At 37.9% G+C, this 26,352-nt stretch overlaps 1 pseudogene; it reads right to left on the bottom strand.

The window, feature by feature from the left end:
- Positions 1-11,658: 11,658 nt before the first annotated feature.
- On the bottom strand, positions 11,659-21,371 carry LOC118997260 (olfactory receptor 4C11-like; annotated as a pseudogene).
- Positions 21,372-26,352: the final 4,981 nt, after the last annotated feature.

Below are 26,352 nucleotides of genomic sequence, written 5' to 3'. Positions count from 1 at the left end.
CCAAATAATAAGGATACCAAAAGGAGAAGAGGAAGAGCAAGGAACAGAAAACCTATTTGGAAAAGTATTTATGGAAAACTTTCCTAATTTGATGAGAGAAAAAGTCACATGAATCCAGAAAACACAGAGAGTCCCAATCAAGAGGAACCCAAAAAGGACCACTTCAAGACACATCATCACTACAATGCCAAAATTCCAAGGCAAAGACAGAATCTTAAAGGCAGCAAAAGAGAAGAAGGAAATAACATACAAGGGAGCCCCAATAAGGTTAGCTGCTGATTTCTCAATGGAAATCCTCTAAGCAAGAAGAGAATGGCAAGAAATATTCCAAGTAATGAGAACCAGAGGCCTACAACCAAGGCTACTTTACCCAGCAAGGCTCTCGATCAAGATGGAAGGCCAAATAAAGAGCTTCCAAGATAAAAGAAGTCTAAAACAATACACCTCCACCAAATCAGCTCTGCAAGAGATGCTAAAAGGACTGCTTTAAGAAAATGAAGAAGATAGACACAGAGGAATGCAGGTAGAAAAATGGCAATAAATAAGTACCTATCAATAATAACCTTAAACATAAATGGATTAAATGCTCCAATCAAAAAACATAGAATAACTGAATGAATAACAAAGTATGACTCACACATATGCTGCCTACAAGAGACCCACCTCAGGACAAAAGACCATAACAGACTAAAACTGAAGAGCAGAAAACAAATTTCCCAAGCAAATGAACAGGGGGGGAAAGCTGGGGAAGCAATACTCATATCAGACAAAATAGACTTTAAAAAGACGACCACACAGGGAGACCCAGAGGGTCACTTCATAATACTCCAGAGAAGAATACACCAAGAACACATAAACATTGTATATACATGTGTACCCAACAGAGGAGCATCCAAATACATAAAGAAAGTCTTAGAGAACTTCAAGAAAGATATCAACAGCAACACAATTATAGTAAGAGATTTTAACACCCCCATGTCAAAAGTGGAAAGATCTTTTAAACAAAATATCAACAAAGATATTGTGGCATTTAACAACGCCATAGATGAAATGGACCTGACTGATATATATAGAGCCCTTCATCCCAAAGAAGCTAAACATACATTATTTTCAAATGCACATTAAACATTTTCAAAAATAGACCACATAATAGGAGACAAAACAAGCCTCAACAAACTCAAGAAAATTGAAATCATCCCAAGCATTTTCTCCAACCACAAGGGACTTAAACTGGAAACTAACCCCAAAGGAACAGAAACTAAAACACTTAAAATCTTGGACATTGAATAGCATGCTACTAAACAATGAGTGGGTCAAGAATAAAATTAGGAAAAAAGCAAAGTTTCTCAAAACAAATGAAAATGAGCTCACAACAACCCAAATCTTATGGGACACAGCAAAGACAGGCCTGAGAGGGAAATTCATAGCAATACAGGTCTATGTAAAAAAGATACAAACATTTCAAACAAACACCCTCAGCCTACGCCTCCAAGAACTCGAGGAACAACAACAAAGACAACCCAGAGCAAGTAGAAGGAAGGAAATAAACAACATCTGAGCAGAAATAAATGGCATAGACACTAAAAGCACAATTCTAAGGATCAATGAATCCAGGAGCTGGTTTTCTGAAAAGATAAACAAAATGGATTAACCTTTAAGCCAGCTCATCAAGAAAAGAAGAAAAAGTCCTGACTGGTGTAGCTCAGTGGATTGAGTGTGGATCTGGGAAACAAAAAATAAAAGAAGAGAGGACACCCAAATAAACACAATCAGAAATGAAAGAGGAGAGATTACAACTGACACCAAAGAAAAACAAAAGGATTCTAAGAAATTTCTCTGAAGAATCGTATGCCAAGAAATTTGAAAAGCTAGGTGAAATGGACAAATTTCTAGAAAAATATAATCTTCCAAAACTCAATGAAAAAGAACCAGAAAGCCAGAACAGACCAATAAGAGCAGATGAATTTGAAGCAGTAATCAAAAAAACTCCCAAAACAAAAAAGCTATAGCTCTGATGGTTTCACAGGAGAATTCTACAAAGCATTTAAGAATGACATAACCCCTATTCTTCACAGACTATTCCAAGAAATACAAAATGATGAAAAATTTCCAAACTCTTTTTCTGAAGCCAGCATCATCCTATTCCGAAAACCAGATAGAGACACGACAAAGAAAGAAAATGTCAGGCCAACATTGCTGATGAACATAGATGCTAAAATCCTCAACAAAATATTCGCAAACCGCATCCAACAATACATTTAAAAGATCATACACCATGACCAAGTTGGATAGATCCCAGGAATGCAAGGGTGGTTCAATAATCGCAAATCAGTAAATGTAATACATCACATAAACAAAGGCAAACACAAATATCACGTGATCATATCAATGGATGCAGAAAAAAAGCTTTTGATAAGGCACAACAACCATTTCTGATAAAAACACTCAGCAAAGTGGGAATAGAGGGAGCATTCCTCAATATAATAAAGGCCATGTATGAGAGACCTACAGCCATCAATCTCAATGGGCAAAAACTAAAATCTTTTCCACTAAGATCAGAAACAAGTGAAGGTTGTCCACTTTCACCACTTTTATTCAATATAGTATTGGAAGTTTTAGCCACAGCAATCAGACAAAAAAAATAAAGGCTTCCAAATCAGAAAGGAGGAAACAAAACTGACATTTTTGCAAATGACATGATAGTGTACGTGGAAAATTCTATAGACTCTACCCAAAAACTTCTCAACCTAATATATGATTTGGCAAAAAAAGTGGGTTACAAAGTCAATATCCAGAAATCAAAGGCATTTTGGTATACCAACAATGAAACAGCAGAAGCAGAAATCAAGAAAAAATCGCATTTGATATAGCAAAACCAAAAATAAAATATCTGGGAATAAACCTAATCAAGGAAGTTGAAGACCTGTAGGCAGAAAACTACACAACACTGAAGAAAGAAATCAAGAAAGACACAAATAAATGGAAACATATACTGTGTTCATGGATTGGAAGAATTAACTTCATCAAAATGTCCATACTACCCAAAGCAATTTACAGATTTAATACAATAGCTATTAAAGTACCAGTATCGTATTTCACTGACATAGAACAAACACTTCAAAAATTTATATGGAACCATAAATGACCCCAAATAACAGCTGCAATTTTGAGAAACAAGAACAAAGTAGGAGGGATCACAATACCTGATATCAAACTGTATTAAAAGGCCACTGTAATCAAAACAGCCTGGTACTGGCATAAAAATAGGTGCATAGACCAATGGAACAGAACAGAGAGCCAAGAAATAAACCCAAGAGTCTATGGTCAATTAATATTTGACATAGGGGACAGAAACATAAAATGGACTAAAAATGCCCTCTTCAACAAATGGTGTTGGGAGAACTTGACAGCCAAGTGCAAAAAAATGATATTCAAGCACCAAATTACACTATACACCAAAATAAATTCAAGGTGAATACAAGAATGAAATATAAACTGTGACACCATTAAAGTCCTAGAGGAGAACACAGGCAGGAAAATCCCAGATATTTCACACAGCAACATTTTTACTGATATACACCCTAGAGCAAGGGATATAAATGAAAAAATAAACAAATGGGATCTCATCAAAATTAAAGTCTGATGCATGGCTAGAGAAAAGAGTATTAAAATAAAAAGAGAACCAACCGCAAGAAAAAACATATTTCCAATGATACCTCAGACAAGGGTTTAATCTCCAAAATATACAAAGAACTTACACGATTCCACTTTAAGAAGACAACTAACCGAATTAAAATATAGGGAAAAGACTTGAACAGACACTTCTCCAAGGACAATATACAGAGGATCAGGATGAAAAGATGCTCAGTATTGCTACCTATCAAGGACATGCAAATTAAAACCACAATTACATACCACTTCACACTGGTCAGAATGGCCATCATAAACAAAGCAACAAATAACAAGTATTAGAGAGGTTGTAAAGAAAAGGGAACCCTAGTGCACTGTTGGTAGGATTGCAGACTGGTGCAGCCATGATGGAAAACATTATGGAATTTTCCAGGAAAAGTCAAAATAGATATGACTTTTGACCCAGCAATTCCACTGCTAGGATTATATCCTAAGAACCCTGAAACACCAAACAAAAGAACCTATGCACACCAATGTTCATAGCAGCACAATTTACAATAGCCAAGAGTTGGAAGGAACCTACGTGCCCATCAGGAAATGAATGGATCAAAAGACTATGGTGCATTTACACAATGGAATTCTATGCAGCAGATAGAAAGAAGGAGCTCCTACCGTTTGCAATAGCATGGAAGGAAATGGAAAGCATTATGCTGAGTGAAATAAGCCAGGGGGTGAAAGACAAATACCATACGGTACCAACTTTAACAGAAACCAAAACTTCCACGCAAACAAGCTAGCAAAATATAACCAAAGACACTGAAATATGGAACAGCCTGAAAGTAACCAGAAGGGAGAGGGGAGGGAATTTCAGGGAAAAAAAGGAAGAATTTGCACAAACAAGTATAAAGGACAAAGGAACAAAAACGAAGAAGGGGGGAGTGGAGAGAGGTAGGGAGTATGGGGTGCTGGGCTGAGATGAGAGTAAAAAATAGAAAACTGTACTTGAACTAAACTGAATAAAAAAATAGAAAATAATTTTTTTTGTATAAAATACAAAAGTTTCTAGCCCTGGCTGGTGTAGCTCAGTGGATTGAGAGCGGGCCTGCGAACCAGAGGATCGCAGTTCGATTCCCAGTCAGGGCACATTCCTGGGTTGCAGGCCAGTTCCTGGCAGGGGACACACGGTACATTGTGTGTTTCCGGCAGAGGCAACCATACACTGATATTTCTCTCCCTCTCTCCTTCCCTTCCCTCTAAAAATAAATAAGATTTAAAAAAATACAAAAGTTTCATCGAAGTTTGTATACCTATATTAATTAAAGGAGGCTAGTGGATGTTCAGAGAAGCATGAAAATTAAGGACCTCAGAGTACTGCATTACACCATAAATTTTTATGCTCTCCAGACTTTAGCCTGGGCTCAAAAGCATAACCAAGTGAAACAAGATCTTCTGTTTAAAAAATAATTATGAGATGCATCATTTCTATTCTCTTACTGATTTGTTGCAGAGCTCTATAAATACTTGAACCTCCAAATTTTGAGTCTGCATGTCCTTTAGCCTGCAAGAAATCCATTAAAAGTAAAGAGCTCAAAAGATGGCCAAATAAAAGATAGATTTGCCTTCATCTTCTATTGCATTTAATAATTCAACATGAAGATTGGCAGCATAGGCTGAGTAGAGAAATAAGTGAGCACAAAATATTATTAGGGCAGTGAAACTACTTTGTAGAATATAATTATGATGAATTTATGTCATTATACATTTGCTCAAACTCACAGAATGCACAACACCAAAAGAGAACCCTAAGATAAACTATGGACTTGGGTGATTATGATGTGCCAATGTAGGTTCACCAAGGGTAACAAATGTACTGCTCTGGTAAGAGTCATTGATAATGGGAGGAGGCTATGCATGTGTATATGAGGGTATGTATATACAAGGTATATGGAAATTCTCTGTACCTTCCATTCAATATTGCTGCTAAACATAAAAATGCTCTAAAAAATAAGCCTTCGATATTTAAAAAATCTAGTGTGACTTGTTAGCTGATGTATAGACTTTTACACACATGCCAAGTGTCTCTCTGAGGTGTTACTCCTTGGGATCATGAGCTATATTGAGGCAATGATGGTGATGTATTGTTTAGACCAGCCTTAGTTACAGATGCCTAGACTCCAGCCCAGCCTTTGGCTCACAAAACCAGGGAAGGAAAAGTAGATTCCCTGTTGTACAAGGCCAACTGTGGTTACTATCTCCTCCCAACATGGACTCATGGTCTCCTAGGCAGATGCAATGCTTTAATTATTTAGAATGCTTGGTGCCAAAACTACTTCAACACTAATGGGCACTTTTTTTTACCAACTCTCCAGTGATATCTTCTCATACCAACCCAAGATTTTTTGGCAAGAGGATTTGGGGATGAATCTTACTATTGAGCTACTGAAAATGGCTCCTACTTGCCGACACAATTCCCCCTATGTAGTGAATAGTCTGAATATACTGCATTAGCCACCTTGAATGGCATCTGGGTCCAATGGTTTGCCCTGGCATGAACTATGTCTGAGCCCTCTTTTTTTTCTCCCTGTCATTGAGTTCATGCCAACACTCTGTCTTTACACAATATACCTTCCAGACATCCCTCTCCTCACCTTCCTGTCATTCAGAGCACCAGCACAGCACCATTGTTTATATACATGGCATTTATGGTTACTATTTCAGTGTGTGAACAACTGTTTCCCAATATGAATGCCTTGTAGATATTTAAAAAATATTCTGTGGTCTTCAGCTTCAGCCTTAATATTCAGCCAAAATAGTTCATCACCCTAAACTTCAGCATTTGACAGGCTGAAAATCTCACTGCCATTTCAGGGTCATTTCTGACATTACTGCCCATCAGGAATATGACAGCATAGGTTACTGTCACATCCAATCAGCATAATGTTTATGTTTACAAATCAGTCATGCATTCAGATTTGTTGCTCATATTGAATATTTTTTCTCAAATATTAGTCAACAAGTTAGTCATGACTTAGAGAGAAAGTCTTCTTTTTTAATATAATTTTTATTTAATTCTTGTTCAAGTACAGGTTTCTGTCTTATATTCCCAACCCTGCTTGCCCCCTACCCCATGCTCCCCGCCCCCTTCCCTTTCCACCCCCTACCCTTGGTTATTGTCCATGTGTCCTTTATACTTGTTCATGTGAGTCCATTCCCTTTTCCCCTATGATTCTCTCCCCTCTCCCCTCTGGACCCTGACAGCCTGTTCCATATTTGAGTGTCATTGGTTGTATTTTTCTTGCTTGTTTGGTTTGTTTAGATTCCTGTTAACGGTGAGATCATATGATATTTGTCTTTCACCGCCTGGCTTATTTCGCTCAGCATAATGCTTTCCAGTTCCATCCATGATGTTGCAAAGGGTAGTAGTTCCTTCTTCCTTTCTGCAGCATAGAGTTCCATTGTGTAAATGTACCATAGTTTTTTGATCCAGTCATTCACCGATGGGCATCTAGGTTGCTTCCAACTCTTGGCTATCGTGAATTGTGCTGCTATGAACATTGGAGTGCATAGGTTCTTTTGGATTGGTGTTTCAGGGTTCTTAGGATATACTCCCAAGAGTGGAATTCCTGGGTCAAAAGGCACGTTCATTTTTAGTTTTCTTAGAAAATTCCATACTATTTTCCATAGTGGTTGTATCAGTCTGCAATCCCACCAACAGTGAACTAGAATCCCCTTTTCCCCACAACCTCTCCAGCACTTGTTGTTTGTTTCTTTGTTTATGATAGCCAATCTGACTGGTGTTAAGTGGTATCTCATTGTGGTTTTAATTTGCATCTCTCTGATAGCTAGCGATATCGAGCATCTTTTCATGTGTCTCTGGATCCTCTGTATGTCCTTCTTGGAGAAATGTCTGTTCAAGTCCTCTGCCCATTTTTTGATCGGGTTGCTTGTCTTCTTTGAGTGGAGCCGAGTGAGTTCTTTGTATATTTTGGAGATTAAACCCTTATCTGAGGTATCATTGGCAAATATGTTTTCCCAAGCTGTTGCTTCTCTTTGTATCTTGATACTGTTTTCCTTAGCCATGCAGAAGCTTTTAATTTTGATGAGATCCCATTTGTTTATTCTTTCCTTTATGTTCCTTGCTCTAGGGGACGTATCAGTAAAAATATTGCTGCGTGGAATATCTGAGATTTTCTTGCCAAGGCTCTCCTCTAGGGTTTTAATGGTTTCACGGCTTATATTTAAGTCTTTTATCCACCTTGAATTTATTTTGGTGTATGGTGTAAGTTGGTGCTCAAGTTTCATTTTTTTGCATGTAGCTGTCCAGTTCTCCCAACACCATTTGTTGAAAAGGCTGTCTTTACTCCATTTTATGTTATTGCCCCCTTTGTCGAATATTAATTGACTGTAGAGAGTTGGGTTTATTTCTGGGCTCTCTGTTCTATTCCATTGGTCTATGTGCCTGTTTTTGTGCCAGTACCAGGCTGTTTTGATTACAGTGGCCTTGTAATACAGTTTGATATCAGGTATTGTGATCCCTCCTACTTTGTTCTTCTTTCTCAAAATTGCAGCAGCTATTCGGGGTCTTTTCTTGTTCCATATAAATTTTTGAAGTGTTTGTTCTATGTCTGTGAAATATGACATTGCTACTTTAATAAGTACTGCATTGAATCTGTAAATTGCTTTCGGTAGTATGGAGAGAAAGTCTTATTTGTTTTATATTTTCACTTTGGTTTCCTTTTGCATATGAAACATGAAGCAGAAGGACATTCTTATATCTATAATGGGAATATGAAGTTCTTTTCCAAAATGTGAACATGAACTCAGATACAACAACCACAGCTCACAAATAATAGTAAATCACCTCAGGAACAAGCACAAATAAGGTTATGAAAAAAAATGAAATTGCACCAATACTTTCTGCATTTATTTTTTAACCTAACACACATTACTGTTAAAGAATGGAATCCTATCTCTTTTCCTTGCCTCAATCTAATTAATTATATGAATAGGGCTTCCACAGTCCTGTAATACTAATTACGGGTATGAATGCACATAGACATGTAATCCCTTTCTATATTTGTTTTTATTTTTTATTTAAACTTTTGTTTTATTGTTCAAGCACAGTGGTCTGCAGTTGCCCCCAACCTTCCCCCTCATCCCAGCCATCTCCAACGTGCTCCCCTGATTTCACCCTGCCTTGGATGTGAGCATGTATCCTTTATAATTGTTCCTGAAAACTCTTGACCTGTTTCACCCCATCATCCCCTCCCATCTCCCCCCTGTTTACTGTCTACTTGTTCTAATTTCAATGTCTCTGGTTATATTTTGCTTGCTTGCTTGTTTTCTTGGTTAGGTCCCACTTTGAGGTGAGATCATATGGTATTTGTCTTAAAATGTGTTTTAAAAATTTTAATATTGTCACTTTTTTGTTTGGTTTGGACAGTTGTAGAAAATAATGCCCATCGAAAGGGTTTTGCTGAATTCTTCCAGTAAGATGGAGAAGAATGTTTCCAGGATAGGGCAAGAAGTGTGAGAGAAGAAAACAAAGTTAAGTGCATGATACTAGAGCAAGCTAAAAAATATACACTCTTTGTAGAGAAGGAAAATAGGCTCTTCCTTGAACTACCTGGGAATGGTGGATGATTGAGGCAAAACTTCTGTTACCTAAAAATATTTTCAAAATTCTGTTTTTGATTATTTCCCAGCAGACAATGCTAGAGCAGAAATAACATAGTGTTCCCAGTGACTGACATATCAGTATGAAAAGTTAACTCCTTCTGGTGAAACTGGGAATCAGGATGTAGAGAACATCTGGAAACATGTGATTAAAGCTCCCCGTGATGACATCCAGGAATCCACAATGAAATGTGCTCTCCGGTTGGAATGGAGTTTGGCTGGATTTCAAGTCATCATGAGTTTGCTCTTTATCATTATGGAGTTGGCATTGGCAAACTCTAACCTCAGGGTCTATGGGTTCTTGGAACAGAAGCAAATGCTTTTTATCAGCTATTTTCACACTTCTGCTTCCATCCCAGTTGTGAAAAGTGACAAAACCAACCACCTGTAAACTCAAGGGTTTTAAAGATGTCACTCTACCCTCTCGTAGTTTGCATTGTTTGTAGTGAGAATTCTGCTGTAATTTTTATATTTCTTTCTCTATGCACCATACCTTTCCCTTTAGCTCCTTTTAACAATTTTCTGCAACTTTTGACCAATTTATTATAAGTTACCTTTAATTGTAATTTCCTCCATGAATTTTATGCTTGGGATTTGTGAAATTCTTGGTTGCATGCATTTCCAGCCTGTATTAAACTTGGGGGAACATTGCCCTGCCTGATATAGCTCAGTGAGTTGAGTGTGAGCTGCAAACCAAACACTCATTTCTTCAATTCCCAGTCAGGGCTTGGGTTGCAGGCCGGGTCCCCAGTGGAGACCATGGAGAGGCAAACACACATTGATATTTCTCCCCCTCTCTTTGTCTCTCCCTTACCGTCTAAAAATAAATCAATAGAATTTTAAGTTACTCAATTAATTCATTAATTTTGGGGGAATTGGGCAATATTTCTTTTAGTATTTTTTGCTCTCCTTCCTCCAACTCATTATATTCTTTGATGATTTTCAAATCGAGTAGAGGAACAGCCGAACAATCTCATACTTCCACAGGTTGGGCATCCTGGTTCACAGTCATTTCTGTAGCTCTCCAACCCTTTTACTATTTTGGCCTTTATGCGATCTTTCTGCAACGTGTTCCTTGAGTCAGATATCAAACTAGTCACAGCTCCAAGTTTCACCGCATCCTAGAGGACTTTTTAAATTTGCTTGTCTTGAGGAAACATTAATGTGTTGTATACGTCTTTAACCAAGCTGTGCTTCATCCTGTGATTCCAGTCTATTTATTGCATTATGTTTCTCTCACCTTTTCTAATCAAGCCCTTATCTCAAATATGAGAAGATCTGGCCTCTCTATTATTTAATCATGAGAAGGAAATTCCTGAGGCTTTCTAAGACCAAATTTGAGAAGTGCTCGGCCTCACTTTTCATACAAGATTCTTCTCCAAAAATCTGAATTTTGACTTTTCAGACACTGTAGAACCAAACAACAAAAACAAAACTTCCTTTCTGATACCCAAACAAACATAGAGCCAAGTACAATTATTTGTCTGCAAGTGTTCATACACCCAAATGTAATGCTCAAGATATAAGAAAGATTAAGCTCCTTCTCTCCCAATTGGACAACATTTCCTCTTTCCTTTCTCCTTTTCTCTTTCTTCATTATGCATTGTTCTCTGTACTCCCTTCTTTCTTGACCTTAACATATTTATGCTGACAAACTCTCTACTGTGTCTTTCTCTCTTTTCTGAGCAACAGTGGGATGAACCCATATAGCCATGATTCACTGAAAGTGCTGACTTGTCCAAATATCACAGTCCTCCCTCCCTCACCTCACACAGAATTAATTTTAGAGGATTTCCAGAGACAGTGTAGTGTTTCACCGATGTTTCTTGCTTTGATCACAATTGGAGGGTTCATGAGTGTAGACACCCCCAGTGAAGGAGGCTCACACACAGATTTCCAGAGGAGTAATTTCTCAGAACATATTCTCTAATCAGCAGCTTGTCAAGATAGCAACCTTGATTCTATAACTTTCCAGACTCTAGGGATTAGCTTGGATGACTACATTCATAAAGGCAAAAATGAAATGTAGAAAAAAAGTTGGTGCATATACACATATGCATGCACAGACACTTATTCTGTCATTTGTCACTACTTTTCTTTCCTAAGAAGAAAAGGAAGGCATAGGAAACTAAGTTACCTAATGAATATGACCAAATGTTGATAGAATTCAAGCAAGGATCATCCCAGGTTGTTCAAAATGATTATGAACTTTAAGTAATGACCATATTCTAATGCAATCCTCTCAGATTTCTTGTTTATTTCCCCAAAAGAATATTTTCCCTTTCCTTCCCATGAAACAAAACTAAGATATTAAGGAAGTATACATTGGAGTCCCCATATAGAATTTATTACCTGAAGTCTTACTTTGTTACATCATAACATTTTCATGGCCTTTTTAAACTTCACATTCCTCAATGTATAGATGACAGGATTGAGCAAGGATGTCCCAATGGTATTAAATATAGCTATCATATTGTCTACTGGAAACATGGTTGGCGGGTGTTATATATCAATACAGATGTAACAAAAAATATGACAAACACGATAAAGTGGAATGTGCGTGCAGAAAGGTGTTTTAAGTTCCCTTCTATGTTGTGGTTTCTCAGAGAGTACAATATGACAACATAGGAGATAAGCAGCATTATAAAACTCACCATGCAAATGGCCCCACTATTAGAGACAACCAGCAAATTTATTACATATGTGTCCATGCAGGCAAGTTTCAACAAGGGCTACAAGTCACAAGAATAGTGGTCAATCACATTGGGGCCACAAAAGGGCAATTGCAAAGCTACAAAAATCTGTGCTGAAGAGTGGATACAAGATACCATCAGGCCAGAATCACCAACACACCACACACTCTCTGGCTCATGATGATTGGGTATTTCAAGGGCTTACAAATGGTGATGTAGCAATGAAAGGCCATGAGGATGAGCACAAAGATCTCAATGCATCCAAAGAAGTGGACTATGAAGACTTGAGTCATGTACTAATTGTAGGAAGTGGTCTTCTTCTGAGAAAGAGCATTCACAATCAACCTGGCGCCTATGGTTCTAAAGAGGCAGACATCAGCAAAGGACAGATAGAAGAAATAGATGGGATTCCCAAGGGATTTGTTGTTTTTAATAATCACTACCATGAGAAATTTGCCTGACAGTATTGTAAGATAAAGAATTGGGAAGACCACAAATATTGCTTTGATCAATAACAGAGATGAAACATAGAGATGATCTGCCTAAACACTGTTGTCATTCATCAAAAATTTGTAAGAAATAAAATTATGGACAAATGTAGGACAGCCATGAAAGCCAGGTCATATAATTCTACATTGTTTTCCTTTCAATAAATAAAGAGAAGTCTTGGGGCATAAGACATGAACTTACCTCCTGACAAGATGTACACATTAAACCAGACCAACACTTCCAGGGCTTTTATCACTGAAGTCATTCATGTTTCCTCACACTCCTGCCCTTTCCTAACTCCTTGATTTGAGGGTACATCACAGTAGTGAAGAATCTACTTTTCCCTTCTTTATTTTGTTAAAGATTTTATTTATTTATTTATCTTTAGAGGAGAAGGAGTGAGGGAGAGAAACATCAATGTATGGTTGCCTTTCATGGGTCCACTGCTGGGAGTTGGCCTGCAGGGAACTGACCTGCAATCCAGGCATGTGCCCTGACTGGGAATCGAACCACAATCCTCTGGTTTGCAGGCCTGTGCTCAATCCACTGAGCTACACCAGCCAGGGCCTAATTTTCCCTTCTTTAATTCTTACTTTTACCTGTTGAATTTTTAAACCAGTTCAAATACATTTGATAACACAAGTCTCCCCTTTTCTCCCAGATAGACAAATGCCTCTATCACCTATTTGCTTATATTACTGTGTGTCATTTTAACTGAATAACACGATCGTAGATTATATAGTATTCTTGTTGTATAAACTTATTATTCAAAAAATTTTCACTATTGTTATTTCATTTGACCTGCACATTCTTTTACAAGGTAATGTGCCTATGTGTCTGGTCCTTTCAATGTGGGAACTTTGATCTGAGATACAGAAACGCTTTCCATTTAGAGGTAAATTCATGTGGTATTTCTCTTTCACTGTCTGGGTTATGTCACTTAGCATAATGCTCTCCAGTTCCATCCATGATTTGGCAAAGGGTAGGACTCTTTCTTTCTTTCTGGTGCATATTATTTCATCATGTTAATGTATCATAGATTTTTGACCCATTCATTTACTGTGAAACCAACAAAACAAACAAGCAAGCAAAATACACTAGAATCATTGAAATTAAGAAGGAACTGACAGTCAACTCAGGAGAAGTGGGAGGAGATAATGGGGGAGGGGAAAGTGGTTGTCAGGAACATGTACAAAGTACTCCTGGACAAAACCAAAGAGGAGCAGAATCAAAGGTGGGTGGGGAGTGGGGATGTCTGGGGTGAGGAGGAATTGGGGGTGGAATAGAGACAATTGTACTTGGACAACAATAAAAATAAGTAAATAGTGAAGGAACGAGGGAAGAATGGAAGAACGGAAGGAAGGAAGGAAGGAAGGAAGGAAGGAAGGAAGGAAGGAAGGAAGGAACGGCGGGAGGGAGGGAGGGAGGAAGGAAGGAAGGAAGGGAGGAAGGAAGGAAGGAAGGAAGTTTTTCCATGAACAATTAGGTTAAAATTAGAGTTGGGTACTATTAGATAACCTCTCTCTCTAGCATTCACCATCCATGTCACATACAACTCACACCCATGTCATGTAGATTTTACGAAGACTTTCTAGGATCCTGTCGATCCTAGAAAACAGAAATCCTGAGCCCTCCAAGAAAGACAAAAATTGTTACCTTAATTTTATAGTCTAATTTTAGAATCAAGCTCTGAATAGTACGTGGTGAAGCAAATGTCACAGCAGAAAATAGATACCTAAATGAATTAGAGTGTAGAAGAGACAAGAGTATTGAATGAGTGAAGTGAGTACAGGAGAGAGAACAGTGAGAGTGAGCAGAACCAAAAAAAAAAGAAGAATCAGAGGGTAGTATAAAGAGAGACAGAGAGGGGAGGAACAAAAGAAAATATTAGAGAGGATAGTTTGATGCAAGATTTCATCACAGAACTCAACTTCTGTCTTTATGACCTACCGCAATATCACTGGCCCAAACCCAGATAGGTGGGTTAGTAGATAGTTGAAAAAGTAAAAGGATTGAGAAAAACAACTCATGGACACAGACAATACTGTGGTGATTACTGGAGGGAAGGAGAGGTGGGCACAGGGGTATGTAGAAGAGGTTAAAGGGTGAATAAATGGTGATAGAAAGAGGCTTGAGTTTGAATGGTGAACACACAATACAATATACAGGTGATGTACTATAGAATTGTACACTTAATCTCTATGTAATTTTGTTAACCAATGTCACCCCAATAAATCCATTAAAAACAAAAACTAAAAAGATGAATTCATTCATTCCCTATAATAGAAGAAAGCTCTATGGAAAAGTGCCTGGCTCTACACTAACATTTAACAAGTATGCACATGCTGAGTTGGGTTCTTTCTTCATTCATCATTTAAAATAAGAATGGGTGTGTATGAAAAATTATAACACCTACCTACTTAAGGGTATTGTCAGCACGACCAAGTGAACTAATGTAAAGAAAGGAGCTGTTGAAGAAATAGTCCTAGGAAACAGTCCATGTTAGATCTTATTGCTCCTATTTTCCTGGAAGACAATCCATGCTGAAAGAGAAAATGTCAAGTCACATGCTGGGTCTGGAATTTAAACAGAGACTCCCAGCTACAACACTTAAGTATTCCTAATGCATGAAGAGACAAAAGAGAAAAGCTGGTCCTTCTGCTCTCTTCATGCACCTGTGGAAATCAAAGTCTTCTGAGTCCTTTGCTCATCCTTGAAGGATGACACAGAGCAAGGGATGTAGATTCAGAAAGTAGTACTCCAATTACTACACATACAAATTTGTAACAACCACATAGGTAAGGAATAGAAATAATATGTTGAGTTTGGCTAGAGTCTTGAGACTTATTTACATATTTACTAATTATTTATGCTATGCAGCCCCATCGGATATTGTACAACTTGTCATTTATGTGACTTTATTGCAAACTAAGCATGTTCATGTATAACCTACCAGCTCATCCCACAGGATTAAGGTGAGTGACCTATTGGCAAAATGCAAAATTTGGGTATGGTAAGTGCCATGGCCAATTGTAGTAACTATTCCCTCACTTAGCAGGACAGCCACATTATCCATGAGTTATCCAGATAAGTACTCCAACTAGTGACTATTTTCCATAGCTACACATCAGTTTTCAAGAATGGTTGTGTCCTCACCAGCACATACAACAGAAATTTATGTCCCAAATATGTGTGTAAATATACATATAATCTGTTTGTTAAATTGGTATATAAATTAATAATGAGGTTTACTGTGAGAATTAAAAATAACGTGATCTTTGTGAAAACCATTCAGAGCTAAGGAGAAAAATTTGCAGTAAATATGTGATTTATTAGGATAATATTTTTCTTAATGCTTTCTTAAGAATAACTGTTTCCATTACATTCTCAAGGTACTAGACATTCTTAAACAAAGCTGCACTGTGAGCACCATATTCAGCTACAAATTGTCCCCCAGAAAACTAGAGTATAAAAAAAATGCTAGAAGGTCATTGGATCAGTCAATGACCATTTGTTAAAAAGTAAATGATACCAATGTACGATACAGCAGTTATCAGCTTCTCAGCAATGAACAGAGTGGGTATGTGTTCTTTCAAATTAGAATTGTCTGTAAATTCAGATAAATTCCCAGGTAGAATCACTGAGTCATAAGGAAATTGCTATTGCTAATTTTTTGAAATATCTCCATCCTGTTTTCCACAGTGCTTGCACCAATCTGCATTCCCACCAACAGTGCACCAGGGTTCCTTTTTCTTCATATCCTCACCCTCACTAAAGAAGGTACATTTACACAATGGAATACTACTGGGCTTTAAAAAAGAAGAAAAGCTTAATCTGCAACAGTATGGATGGACCTGAAGAGCATTATTCTGAGTGAAGTAAGCCACTCAGAGAAAGACATAAAATATGATTTCACTCATACGTGGAATCTAATAAACAAAATGAATGAACAAACAAAATAGAGACAGACTCATAGATAGAACAGGCTGACAGCTGTTGGAGGTGAAGGCTGCTGAGGGAGAGAAGTGAGGAGACTGAGCAAAACAAAAAAAGAAAAGACAGAACACACTTGTCCACTAACAACAATGTGGTGATTGCAATGGAGAGGGAGGGTTTGGAGGGTCAGGGGGTGGTGAAGGAAGGTATGGGTGAATAAATAATGAAAGACACAAACTAGACTTCTTGTGATGAACACACAATACAATGTACACATGATGTGTTGTTGAATTGTACACCTGAAAATTGTATCATTTTGTTAGCCAGTGTAACCCCAATCAATTCAATAGAAGAGGGAAATTTATATTAATTGTTAAATTGCAATCAAACTCCTTCGTTTCATGTAATCCTTTCAGAAGTGTTTTAACAAATATTTTCAGGATTGTAAACATGTTTCTATTCCTTTTTTTGGGATCCAATCCTAAAAAATTTTCTAAAGGTGAAATGAGGTAATGTAAGTCCTGTAACTGAAGATGATGCATGTTTTTTATAACAATAAAAATTTAGAAGTATACAAAATGTTCAATAATAGGGACATGATTATGCAAATCAGATTACTACAAATTAAGATGTTGTGAATGCTAAATAATAAGAGGACATAGACGGTGAGGCATGTGTACAATATGTTAAGTGAGAAAATAAAAACAGGTAATAATTCTGCTTCTTTGCACATTCTAATATAATTTTAAAATCTAGAAGAGAACATACCATAGACTTACTTTCAGTATGTAGAGTTAACATTAAGAATGAAGCCTAGAGTCTGGGGACTTCCGTGAAGATGGAGGCATAAGTGGAAACACTGAGCCTTCTCCCACAACCAAGTTTGAACACAACAAAGGTTTGGAGAACTAGGACACACCCAAAGACCAGAAAACAGAATTATACAGAAGTCCTACAACTAAGAACCTTTCAACGGGGCTTGTAAGAGAGGCAGAGCCAGCAGCCGAGCTGGGTCTGGCAGGACAGACCCCCCGACCTAGGCACGAAGGCAGCCCGGAACCAGTCGGGGTGTGGGGCAGACTGACCACAGTCCCACATTCGCGCACACTGAGACGGACCACACAGGCCCCAGGGGGCGAACCCAGTGGTGGAGGGCTGACGGTGGTGGCACACTAGCGTGCAGTGGAATGGAACGCGTGGGCCTGGTGACGGTGGTGGCTGCAGCACCAGGGCCGCAGCGGCAGGTGGCAGACGGGAAGCCATTGTCTCTCTTTGACCCCGCGCCCACATACAATGTCACAACCAGGCGACTTAGTTGCCCTGTTCTAGTGAACACTTTAGGGCTCTGATCCTGCTACGGAATGGGCACAAACAGCCCAAAAGACGGTGCAAGAAGAACTCAAAGTCCCAGAGCCAATAACTCTAAGCGACTGAGAAATTGCCAGCCTCTCAGAAGCACAATTCAAGACACTATTTATCACGATGCTCACAGAACTGGTAGATTATAGTCACAAATTAGAAGAACATAGTCACAAATTAGAGGAACATATGAAGGCTAAACTAATTGAAATGAAGGGAGATGCACAGGAAACCAATAGTGATGGAAAGGAAACTGGGACTCAGATCAATGGAATAGACCAGAAGGAAGAACAAACATCCCACCAGAAAGGAATGAAGAAATGAGAATTCAAAAACATGAGGAGAGGCTTAGGAACCTCCAGGACATCTTTAAACGTTCCAACATCCGGATTATAGGGGTACCAGAAGGGGGAAAGAAACAGCCACGAGTGGAAAACGTATTTGAACAAATAATAAAGGAGAACTTCCCCAGTCTGGCAAAGGAAATAGACTTCCAGGAAATCCAGGAAGCTCAGAGAGTGCCAAAGAAGTTGGACCCAAGAAGGAACACACCAAGGCACATCATAATTACATTAGCCAAGACCAAAATGAAGGAGAGAATCCTAGAAGCAGCAAGGGATAAGGGGACAGTCACCTACAAAGGAGTACCCATCAGACTGTCAGCGGATTTCTCAAAAGAGACCTTACAGGCAAGAAGGGGCTGGAAAGAAGTATTCCAAGTCATGAAATCCAAAGACCTACAGCCAAGATTGCTTTATCCAGCAAAACTTTCATTTAGAATGGAAGGACAGATAAAGTGCTTCTCAGATAAGGTCAAGTTCAAGGAGTTCATCATCACCAAGCCCTTATTATATGAAATGCTAAAGGGACTTATATAAGAAAAAGAAGATGAAAAATATTAACAGTGAAAGGACAGCAAACACACAGTTATTAACAACCACACCTAAAACAAAAGCAAACCAAGAGGACAGCTAGATCAGGAGTGGAACCATAGAAATGAAGAACACATGGAGGGTTAGAAACAGGGGGGGTGGGAGGGGGAGAAGGGGGGAGAAGGTACAGAAAATAGGATAGATGGTAGGTAGAAAATAGATAGGGGGGAGGGCGAGAATAGTGGGAAAATATAGACTCTAAAGAACTTGAGACACGTGGTTATAAAGTAAGGGGGGGAGAATGGTGGGGGAGAGAGTGTGCGGGTGGAGGGGAATGAAGGGGGGGAATAGAACAACTGTAATGGTATAATCCATAAAATATATTTTAAAAAAAAGAATCAAGCCTAAGCTCTCACTGGTGTAGCTCTTTGGGTTGAACATCATTCCACAAAGCGAAAAGAATCAAACTTTAAAACCCACAACACCATACTATCTTCTACTTGAACAGTTAAAAACAAAGCAGATGGGTTTTGACTATAATTTTATTGTCTCCAGCAGGATTAATTTATATTAGTGGAACTAACATGCTAACATACATACAATCATACAGGAAAAATCATAAATAAACATAAAGCCTCCATGAATAGGCATATCATTGGCCGAGCCCTTCCCAATCTCCATACTCACTTTGAAATCAGTTTGAAGTTCATGCACTTCTATGGGAAGCAGCTGATTCTGTTTGTATCTTTCCTAGAAGATTTCAAGGTCTTTCCTTTCTTCACAGCCATGTGTTTTAATATACTGGAGCTACACCAGATTTTGCAGGGCCCCTTCCAGCCATGGATCCTGGGCTTTAGACCACCTCATGGGGCTGTAGCCTTGGGAATTTGGCATCCTCACTCTCCCCAGTGCCCAGAATTTCTTTCTCATTCATTTTCTCACCAACCTGATGCTAACATTATTTCTTCCAAAAACAATAGAAATTCCTGTTTCAACTTTGAAATACATATAATAATCAAAACTATATGAAATATCAGTAATAAGGTTGTCATAAGTAGTACTTAGCAATCATATTCCAAGCAGTGAATTTACATGCATTTATATGTACCTATTTGTGTATATAAGACACATTTGCATGTATTCTTCCAGGATATATAATAATTAAAATTAAAAAAATAACCCAACAAAATTAAATTAAAAACCCAACAAATTACTCTTCTAGTTAAATTTTTTACATGCACTGTATTCTTTACTTTAGCAATAAAGGATTTATTCTCTATCTAGCTAATTATTTTTCTTTTTGAGTATCTGGAAAATGACTCTTCAGATTCCAGAGTCCTTTTGTCCTCTCTATAATCCTCTGCTGATGTCCCTAAATGTCTCATTTGTACACCCTTACTGTTTCTGGAATTTGAAAAAAATAACTTTTCTCTATGTCCACCTATGTCCTGCCTGATGGATGCCAGAACCTTCTGTATTTCTACTGCCCAAGCAATTTAGTGCATTTTAAGAAAGAGGCAAAGCCATGTCCACTAGCACTGAAGCATTTTCAGTTCAACGATGTAACTATTCCTGATCAGTTCTGAAGCAGAAATCTGAAGCTGCTCATGACATCAAATGCACTTGGTGAAAATTATGTGAACCTACTTAAAATAGGTACATTCCGGAGTTCAAAGTTAGAATTCTGTCACTTACCTGTGAGAACACTCTAACTTGGTGTCAAGTATTTTTATCCCTTTTAAAGAGCAGCCCTCCATGACATACAAGGGGTAAAATCTATTTCAGAAATCATAAGGGAATATTTTAAGACATAATGACATACAATATTAGCACCCTGGAGAGTGACATTCCCCAGCGATTTCTTTCCTTCACTGATCAGAAGCATCACACGTGTTGTAGGAATCTTAAATTGGGTTTATCTGTTTATCCTACAGAAGAGTAAGTTAACCCACCTCTTCCTCAGTAAACAAATGCAAACAGGTTTTGGAGGTTTGGGGTGCCTTGGGATGAACAAACATACCAGGTAATAGGACCCGAATGCAAAGGATGATTGAAGGTGTTAAAGAAAACACAGGGAGAAGAAATAGATGTGTCTTTGATAGAAGAGAAAGCAGATCACAAGAAACTACCTTGCCCCCATCCAGGGCCCTAAAACAACTCATAAGCATTACGAGACAAAAACTGTTCTAATTCTTTTCATTTACTAGCAAGTACAATCCAGTAAGGTAGAGTGGTGCCTGCAACCTGAGGTTCAATTATTACCCAACTTTTCTGTACTGTATTTGGAGAAAAAAAGTTCACACTAAAATAAGCTGGTGTCCTGTGAAGGGAAGAGAGTCTTTGAAGCAGACATTCCCTTTCATGTTAAAAGTCATTAAAATATGTGATCTAGAAATTTTAATATGAGTTATAAGATTATGCTTCTATTAAAAAGAAACATATTTATAGAAATATTTCATTCTAAGTCTATATACCTATATTAATTAAAGGTGACTTGTGGATGTTCAGAAAGGAATGACAATAAAGGACCTCAGAGTATTGCATGATATCATAAAGTTCTGTGCTCCCCAGAATTTAGCCTGGGCTCAAAAGCCTAGCCAAGTAAAACAGGATCTTCTGTTTGGAAAATCATCATGAGATGCATCACCTCTACTCTCTTACTGATTGGTTGCAGATCTCCAAAAGTAGATGAACGTCCAGAATCTGGAGTCTGCATATCGTTTAGCCTACAAGAAATTCCTTAAAAGAGAAGGCCTCAAAATGGTGGCCTAATAAAAGATAGATTTACCTTATCTTGTATTGCAATTTAATAATTCAATATGAAGATTGGCAGGATAGGGTGAGTAGAGGAATAAGTGAGCAGAAAAGATTATTAGGATAATGAAACGACTCTATAGATTAATATAATGATGGAATCATGTCATTACACATTTGTTCAAACTCACAGAATGCACAACACCAAGAGAGAACCCTAAGATAAACTATGGACTTGGGTGATTATGATGTGCCAATGTAGGTTCACCAAGGGTAACAAATGTACTGCTCTGGTAGGGGACAATGATAATGGGAGGAGGCTGTTCATGTATATATGACGCTATGAATACACCAGGTATATAGGAATTCTCTGTACCTTCCATTCAACATTGCTGCTAAACATAAAAATGCTCTAAAACTAAGCCTTAAATTTTTTTTTAAATCCAATGGGACTTGCCTGCTGATGTATAAATTTTTATACACATATGCCAAGTGTCTCTCTGAGATGTTACCCCTTGGGGTAATGAGCTATATCAAGGCAATGATGATGATGTATTGTATAGACCAGCCTTAGTTACAGCTGTCTGGACTCCAGCCCAGCCTTTGGCTCACAAACCAGGGAAGGAAAAGTAGATTCCCTGTTGTACATGGCCAACTGTTGTCAATATCTCCTCCCAACATTGACTCATGGTCGCTAAGGCTGATGCAATGCTTTAATTATTTAGAATGCCTGGTGACAAAACTACTTCAACTCTAACAGGCCCTTTTTTATCAACTCTCCAGTGATATATTCTCATAGCAACCCAAGATTTTTTGGCAAGAAGCTTTGGTGATGAATCTTACTATTGAGCTACTGAAAATGGCTCCTACTTGCAGACACAATTTCCCCAACATAGTGAATTGTCTGAAGATACTACATCAGCCACCTTGAATGGCATCTCTGGGTCCAATGCTTTGCCCTGGCATGAACTATGTCTGAACCCTCTTTTTTTCTCCCCATCATTGAGTTCATGGCAACTCTCTGCCTTTACACAAAATACCTTCCTGACATCCCTCTCCTCACCTTCCTGTCATTCAGAGCACCAGCACAGCACTATTGTGTATATACATGGCATTTAAGGGCACCATTTTACTGTGTGAAAAACTGTTTCTCAAATATAAATACCTTGTAGATTTTTTTAAAACCTTCTGTGAAGTTCAGCTTCAGCCTTAATATTCGGCCCAAATGATTTATCAGCCTAAACCTTAGCATTTGAGAAGCTGAAAAGCGCAATGCCATTTCAACGTCATTTCAGACATTCTGCCCATCATAAATATGACAGCATAGGATGTGACATTACTGTTACATCCAATCAGCATAATGTTTCTGTTTAAAAATCAGTCATGAATTCAGATTCATTGCTAATATATGAACATTTACTTTCAAATATTAATGAACAATTTAGTCATGACTTAGAGAGAATGTCTCCTTATTTCTTCTACGATTTTCACTTTGGTTTCCCTCTGCATATGAAAAATAAAGATAATGGACATTTTTATGTCTATAATGCAAAAACTAATATCTTTTTCAAAATGCAAACTCAGAAATAGCAACTACAGCTCAACTGCAAATAACAGTAAATCACCTCAGGAAAAAGGACTAAAACGATTACCAAAAAATGAAATTGCACCACTTTTACTTCATTTATTATTTTAACCTAACACACATTATTGATAAAGAATGGAATCCTATCTCTTTTGCTTGCCTCAAACTAGTTAATTCTATGAATAGGGCTTCCACAGTTCTGTAATAGTAATCACAGGTATGCATGCAAGTACACATGTAATCCTTTTTTTTATATTTGTTTTCATTTTTTATTCTATTTTTCATTTCATTTTAGTTCAAGTACAGCAGTATGCATTTTCCCCCAACCTCTCCCTCTCCTCACCCCAACCATCTCCACCTCCCTCCCCTAATTTGCCTCCACCCCAGATTTGTACCTGTGTTCTTTATAATTGTTCCTGAAAACCCCTCATCCATTTTACCTGATCACTCCCTCCCATCTCTCCTCTGTTTACTGTCTACTTGTTCTTAATTCTAATGATTCTGGTTATATTTTCCTTGCTTATTTGATTTCTTCATGAGGTCCCATTTCAACATGAGATCATATGGTATTTGCCTTAAAGTATGTTTTAAAATTTTAATATTGTCACTTTTTTGTTTGGTTTGGAAAGTTGAAGAAAATAATGGCCATCGAAGTAATTTTTGCTGAATTCTTCCAGTAAGATGGTGAAGAAAGTGTCCAGGATAGGGCAGGAAGTGTGAGAAGAGAAAACAAAGGTAAGTGCAGGATACTAGGCAGAGTTAAAAAATATACAGTCTTTGGAGAGAAGGAAAACAAGGTCTTCCTGAAACTACCTGAGGATGGTGGATGCTCTAGGTATAACTTTTGTTACCCACAAACATTTTCAAAATTCTCCTTTTGATTATTCCCCAGCAGACCATGCTAAAGCAGAAATAACCTAGTGTTCCCAGTGACTGGAGTAAGACTGAAGAATTAACAACTGCCAAGATTTCTATTCTTGCTGAGTGACATCAGAGAAAGGTGCTAGCACACTGAGTATGCAGGCAGGTCACTGCATATCAGTATGAAAAGTCAACTCATCCTGGGTGAAACTGGGAATCAGGTTGTAGAGAACATCTGGAAACATGGCATTAAAGCTCAATGTGATGACATCCAGGAATCCACAGTGAAATGTGCTCTCAGATTGGAATGGACTTTCGCTGGATTTCAAATCGTCATGAGTTTGCTCTTTATCATTTTGGAAAGGGATTTGGCAAACTCTAACCTCGGGGTCTATGGGTTCTTGGAACAGAAGCAAATGCTTTTTATCAGTTATTTTCACACTTCTCCTTCCATCCCAGTTGTAAAAGGTGACAAAACCAACCAGATGTATGGATGTAAGCTCAAGTGTTTTAAAGACCTCATTTTACTCTCACATAGTTTACCTTGTTTCTAGTGAGAATTCTGCTGTAATTTTTATCCTTATTTCTCTGTGCACAGTGCCTTTTTTTCTTTAGCTCCTTTTAACAATTTGCTGATGCTTTTGACCAATTTAGTGTAAGTTATGTTTAATTGTAATGTCGTCCATGAATTTTATCCTTGGGATTTGTTAAATTCTTGGTTTTATATATTTCCAGCTTTTATTAACTTTGGGGGAAACTTGCCCTGGCTGGTGAAGGTCAGTGGATTGAGTGTAGTCTGCAAGCCAAAGAGGAACTCTTTCGATTTCCAATCGGGGCACGTGCCTGTATTAACAGGCTAGGTCCCCAATGGGTACCATGCAAGTGGCAACCTCACAATGATGTTTCTCTTCCTGTCTTTCTCCCTTTCTTACCCTCTAAAAATAAATCAATATAATTTGCAATCAATTAGTTTGGTAGGAAAGGGGGGAATATTTCTTTAGTAATTTTTCCTGGCCTTCCTCCTATTCATTCTATTCCTTGAGGATTTCCAAATCAAGTAGAGGAACAGCCAGCCACACAATCTCATCCCTGACCAGGGTGGGGCATCCAAATTATATCAAAATAATTTTATTATTTTGGCATTTATGCCATCTTTCTGCAACATGATGCTTGAGTCAAATATCAAACTACTCACAGCTCCAAGTTTCACCTAATCCTAGAGGATTTTGTAGATTTGCTCATCTTCAGGAAACATTAATGCGTTGTATACGTCTTTAACCAAGCTGTGTTTCATCCTGTGATTCCAGTCTATTTATTCCATTATGTTTCTCTCACATTTTCTAATCAAGCCCTTGTCTCAAATATACAAAGAACAGGACAGTCTGTTATTCAACAATGAGAAGAAAATTCCTGAAGCTTCCTCAGTTCTCATTTAGTCACAAATAAAATTTTTTTCACACTACCATATATTTGAAGGAATACCAAAAGATAAGAATTGATGTTTTATTCTGAATGTCTTGGTTTCTTGAGAATCAATTATACTTAAGTATAATCTTCGTGAGGCCAGATTCAAGTGTTCTCAAAACAGAACTGTAAGAAATTAGAGAAATTCTTTATTTGAAAGTAGTATGAAACTAAGTAGCTGCTTCCGTATATGGTATTGAGAGCTCTGATAAATGTCCCATTTGGGACTAAAATATTTATTCTGCCACCACTTTCCTGAACCAAACTATAGGGAATCTTTGGTGCAATATAACATTTTGTCTTCAGTTGATGGAAATTCTTCACATACTTATGAGTTTATTGTGTCCTTTATTCATTAGTCCAGATGAAAAGGAGTAATTCTTTCTAGTACCAACCTGATGATAATTATAAATTAGGATACTGCACTGTCATGACAGTACTTGATTAAGAGACTGTGAAGTTCAAGTGGAGTTGGTGAGGTTTGTGAATTATACACATGGATTAGATTGTGTTCCATATGAAAACACACATTTTAAAATATTCTCCTGTGAAACTAAAAGACCAAATTTAGAAGTGCTAGGCCTCAATTGTCATACCATATTCTTCTCCAAAAATCTGAATTTTGACTTTTGATATACTACAGAACCAAGCAACAAAAACAAAACTTCCTTCCTGATACCCAAATATACATAAGAGCCCAGGACAATTACTTGCCTGCAAGTGTTCATACACCCAAAAGTAACGCTCAAGAAATAAGAAAGCTTAAGCTCCTTCTCTACCAATTGGACAACATTTCCACTTTCCTTTCTCCCTTTCTTTCTCTTCATCATGTATTGTTGTCTGCCCTCTTTCCTGACCTTCACTTATTTCTGCTGCCAAACTGTCTACTGCTTTTTCCTCTCCTTACTGAGGAGAAGTGGGAACACCCCGAAGAGCCACTGACTCACTGACAGTGCTGTCGTCTCCAAATATCACTCTCCTTTCTCCCTCATCACTCACAGAATTAATTTTGAGAGGTTTTCCAGAGACACTG

This window comes from Sturnira hondurensis, unplaced genomic scaffold (assembly GCF_014824575.4).
Source record: "Sturnira hondurensis isolate 20B ecotype Veracruz unplaced genomic scaffold, ASM1482457v3 Scaffold0012922, whole genome shotgun sequence".
Lineage (NCBI taxonomy): Eukaryota > Metazoa > Chordata > Mammalia > Chiroptera > Phyllostomidae > Sturnira > Sturnira hondurensis.
This window is presented reverse-complemented; position numbering and strand designations above follow the sequence as displayed.